Source organism: Myxocyprinus asiaticus, chromosome 5 (genome assembly GCF_019703515.2).
Source record: "Myxocyprinus asiaticus isolate MX2 ecotype Aquarium Trade chromosome 5, UBuf_Myxa_2, whole genome shotgun sequence".
NCBI lineage: Eukaryota > Metazoa > Chordata > Actinopteri > Cypriniformes > Catostomidae > Myxocyprinus > Myxocyprinus asiaticus.
The window spans coordinates 38,891,946-38,897,203 of record NC_059348.1 but is presented as its reverse complement, the minus strand read 5'-3'; the positions used below and the strand labels follow the sequence as shown (position 1 = coordinate 38,897,203).

Below are 5,258 nucleotides of genomic sequence, written 5' to 3'. Positions count from 1 at the left end.
TACATATTATGGATATTTAAACTAATATGAAAGATGAAATAGACCATGATGGAAATTGTACAACTCACATATTTGTGGTGCAACCTCTGTGTGTTACCTGTAAAGCTGGCACTTGTGTTTCAATGGCAAAAAAAAAGCCAGAAAATAAAATGAAGAGCAGAAGTCTCTATTCACCTATTATCCATACTAAACATAATGTGAAAAGAACAACATGTCAGCTCAAGGACAGTTTGTCATAAAAATTTGATCTTAACTTTAGGGAAGTTGGCTACACCTGGACACAGCAGGAGGACTGTAGTAGAATAAAAATACATTTCTAATGGTATCTGATCGTTTTTATTTATATGTATTAAACACATTAAATGTATATAATTAATGACATTACATGCATTTCACCCATAATTGTAGATAAAACTAAACTAAATTGAATGGACAAATTGAAAATGAAGTAGGAAAAAAACTAAATTAAAATTTGAAATAATAACAACTCTGGTTGTAATGACTAACACAGCTTTCAGTTTCATTCTGAAAGCAATTTGAAGTTTGTTCAGCAGGATACTAATCATAACATATGAATATGAAATGCAACAAAAATGCCTCTGTTACATGTATATTGACAAATTGTTTAAAATAAGCTTAAAATGTTGATGTTGAGTTTACGGTTACAATGTTAATTCAGATTCATGAACAGATTCATTCGGACTCGACTCGGACTCGATTGTTTAACGACTCGGACTTGACTCGGACTCGATTAAGGTGGACTTTAACCCAACACTACAACACTGTACAAAAACCTTCCCAACAGCAATAGCTGATTGTAAAATACTATTGTACTGTGCATTACTTATTTGAAAATGTGAAAAAAATTTAAAGTAACATTGAAGTTACAGCAAATATCCATGAAAATAAAGGCTAATTTGCACATTTTATGTGTATTGTATAACATTTGCAAACCCTTATGAAACAACTCCAGCAGAGAGATTTTTTTTCTTTAATAGTGGTACATATTGTGTGAAAATATACCAGCAAAATATACTAAATATATTGCATTTCTTTTGCTGATGAACCATTACTGTGTTTTAGACCACTTCCTGGTACAGTAGGTTATAGCAGTATTTTTGCATCTACACTTAAGTTTGAATTAAAAATCTTAATTTGTGCATGTTGTCAAATCAGTACACGAGTCTATTGACTATTTAATTACATGGTAACACTTCACGATAAGGTTGCTTTTGTTTACATTCACTACATTTGATAACATGAACTAACAATAAACAATAATTTTTCAGCACTCATGAATCTTGGTAATTAGGGTTCATGAAAACATTGATGACACTGAAACAATTAATCTGTTAATTTCTATATATACATTTTTAAAAATGTAAAGTAGATGTTAACATTATTTAATGCATTGAACAAATATTGAACAATAGTATCTTGTACCAAGATTAATCAATGCTGTAATAATATATTGTTCATTGTTAATTCATGATACCTTATGCATTTACTAATGTTAAGAAATATAACCTTATTTTAAATGTTATAAATTATATTGAAAATGAATCACACACACAACATTAAGCAACAGTTACATACCCTGACATAAAATATAATGTATTGCTTTTTAAGTATAAGAGTATCAATGTACACAGTGGTGGTTCTAGCTTGTATGGCGCCCTGGGCGAACTCCCCCCCTTCAGCACCCATGCCCCCAGCAATATACCACCCCAGGCAGCTGCCTATGTCGTCCATGCCTAAATTCACCACTGAATGTACATGATCAGACACTAGACTCAGCAGAGACACTTTTATGAAATGAGATCACCACCTGCTGGAAATATTAGGAAATCAGCAGTCATATACTATAAATGAATTTTTTTTGCTTGTGTTTAAACCATCTATATTAAGTTTTTAATGCACTTTTTTTTAATAAGTAGGCTATACTTAGATTGATTGATAGACCTAGTCTGTGAAGATTGCATATGAGTAGATAATGCCATGGAATTGTCATGTTCTTGACAACATAAACTTTTAGATTAAAATTTAAATGAATACATATGGGAAATTTTTGGTGTTGCATTGTGACAACTGTTTTTAAGTACAAACATTCCATTTAGACTCTCAGTTAATATGAGGTTATCATAAAAAATGCAAGTAGAATAATTATAAAATGCTGTTAAAAATAGTTTTGGATGGACAACAGCATGTCACACCACAGAACATGTCAGCGTTCCAAAAGTATTCTGTGTCAACTTTGTATAACTTTTAATATTTCAGTAAGTACAAGAAAACCCAGACCAAACGTAATTCATTCTCTGTGTCCAAGGAAAGGCTTGTGAGAGTAAAACAAAATAAGTTAAGAATAAGCTCATAAAAATGTATACAATAAACCTAAACACAAATATATGGACAAAAAGTTATCATGCATGTTCAAGCAGTTAAAAGAAAGCAAATGATGCCTGCTAAATTATTGCTTAGGCATTTTTTTTTTTTTTTTTTTTTTTTGAGTTGTTGAGCCCAGTCTGAGGTTTTCAAACCTGAGCCTTAAAATAACATACTGTAGATGTTGTGTGACAAGTATTTTAGAGGACTTCCTGCTTGCACATTCACCCCTGAGAGATTTAAAGATCAACATCTACTGTAAAGGAACTCATAACATGAACACTCATCTAATGTGATCATGGAAAGAAACCAACTAGATAGTCGACCTTTTGAAAGATACCTACTAGCGATTCTCCTTATATCATCAGGTACAACTTTGCATCACTTTTACAGTTATAGCTGATTTTGTAGCTCAACTGGTAGAGCATGGTGTTAGCATCCTCAAGGTCACAGGTTTAATCCAAATGGAACACGTGTAGCCAAGGATAAAATCATCTATCAAATGTATAAAAGTTATTGTCAAAAACCCTCTCTACTTGAAAATATTTCCTTACAGGTGTAATCTGTGGAGATCAGATTGGACCAAGCAACCAGAGAACCAGAGTTAGCAGCACAGAAGGAGATTTTGTGACACTGGAATGTTCATATGATTCGAGCAGCGATTATGTTCGTCTTTTCTGGTATAGGCTCTTCCCTAACACAAAGCCACAATTTATACTGGTGAAGGGTGGACGATCAGACACCTACGAGAACATACCAGACCTTCGATTTGGAGCAACTGCATCTCAGACCTCCACTTCACTGAAAATTAAAAGTGTAACATTGTCAGATTCAGCTCTTTATTACTGTGCTCTTCAAATAACATCCCAGTGATACAAAATGCCTGAGAGGCTTTACAAAAACTCACAGATAATTGTTGCTTTGAACTGTGAGTAATAAAATAAAATATCAAACCACAGTTGTGTCTTCTATGAACCACTGAGCCTCAATTACAGGATATAGTAACACCTGCTAAAAATTGAACAGCTGCATGTACAGTAAGGTAGAGTAGAAACACTTAAATAGAGGGCTAATATTTTTTTCTTCTGTCTTACCTTTTGAGAATACATAAATGCATGTAGGATGCCTTCTAATCTAATATTAGAAAGTGGACATTGAAGTGGAGAATATTGTTGGGACAGATTGTGGGACTGTGTTGATAATACATTAAGATGATGTGCTAACATGCTTCATGAATGGATGAGCCAATCAGACACTAGCAGAATCTCCTGTTCTGGAGGCCTATAAGAAACTGCTTATCGAATGATTCACCAAGCAACACAACAGAGATGACTTCATCACTCCTCATCTGTCTCACATTTCTGGCAGGTACAAATGCAGTGTATTATAATACTTCATACATCACTCAGCTTAGCCTCTCCTTGCTTAAATATCCATTTTTGTATTTGCAGAAATCACTTCCGGTGCTCATACTGGACCAAAGGCAGAAGGCACAAGTGCAATCAGTAGAGAGGGGGAATCTGTGACTCTCACCTGCTTGTTTGAATCAAGCAGTTCTTCTTTTGTGCTCTCTGGCGTAGGCTGATCCCAATGAAGGCACCTCAGTATTGTTGCTTAGGGGTGCTCGATCAGATACACGGTATCATACCAGTGATCCTCGCTATGATTCTGAAACTTCAAAGACATCCACTCATCTCATCATTAAAGATTTAAAGCTAGAAGACACAGCTTCCTACCACTGTGTGCTTGGAGGGATTAAACACCATCGTGAAATGTGTTTATCAAGCTGTACAAAAACTAATTTACACACTTGCAGTCTTTCAAAACCAAAGACTGATTAAATAATTTCCTTCCCATATTTTGAGAACAATAAAATAGGTGCCTAGGCGAAGTGGTTACATCTGGCAAATGAAGATAATAAAATCATAATGTGCTTTCGAAAAAGCAATCAGCAGATAATATGATTATTAGTCTCTATTCTGAAATGTTACTAGATAATAACACAAGGTTTTAAAAAAGTTGTTCAAGCCACATCCAGTCTTTCAAATAGCATTGTAAGCAAGCAGGCGGAGCTTCCAAAATGTTACATTTCTGTCACTCACCAGTTTCTGTTATTTTGCTCTGCAGAGGCCAACAATGCTGCAGTACTTTGTTATTTTGATATTAACTCTTACAGGTAGGTATTTTAATCACTTAAGGTGTGAATATATTACTCCTTAAAAATGTTTACCTTTAATGCCAACTGTATTATTCACATTTTGTGGAAAACTTTTTTTTAATTTAAGATCCTAGCTGTGCAGATGGCATTACACCGGAGCACGCAGAAGTGAATGCAGATGAGACTGAGAACATTACACTGTCCTGTAGGTATTCCTCAGCCTACAGTCTTTTATGGTATCGACAGCATCATGCATCGGCTCCTCAGTTCCTCATGCTCATCATGCAAAGCTCTGGAAAAATAATACAGAGTTCTGATGATCGCCTTACAGGAAAACTAAATGCAGAGAAAAATCGTTTGGATCTAGAAATCCCCTCTTCCTCAGTAAAAGACTCTGCCCTGTATTTCTGCGCTCTGCAGCCCACAGTGACAGGAAATCAAACTTTTCTATACAAAAACCCTCACAGGATAGGTTGCAGCTGTTAATTAAATAACTGGGTGACACAAAATAATATTTATTATTAAATAATGCGTAATTTATGCATCCTGTGGGTAAGCACATATTCTTGTAATTAATGCACAAATTAAAATTTGCAATATTAAAATAATTATTTTTATCCAGTCATATATAAAATGAATTTGCAATGCATGTACTGTATATAGTATATGTCTATTTAAAGTGTGATATAAAAGGATTTATGATGCTCTAAAAAAAATT

The 5,258-nt window shown here is 34.2% G+C and overlaps 1 long non-coding RNA gene across 1 annotated transcript; it reads left to right on the top strand.

Moving 5' to 3' along the window:
- Nucleotides 1–3,267: 3,267 nt before the first annotated feature.
- On the top strand, nt 3,268–5,031 carry LOC127441587 (uncharacterized). Its single transcript, XR_007897337.1, has 3 exons — nt 3,268–3,750; nt 3,834–4,558; nt 4,668–5,031. It is a non-coding gene; the product is annotated as an uncharacterized LOC127441587 (long non-coding RNA).
- The last annotated feature ends 227 nt before the right edge of the window (nt 5,032–5,258 follow it).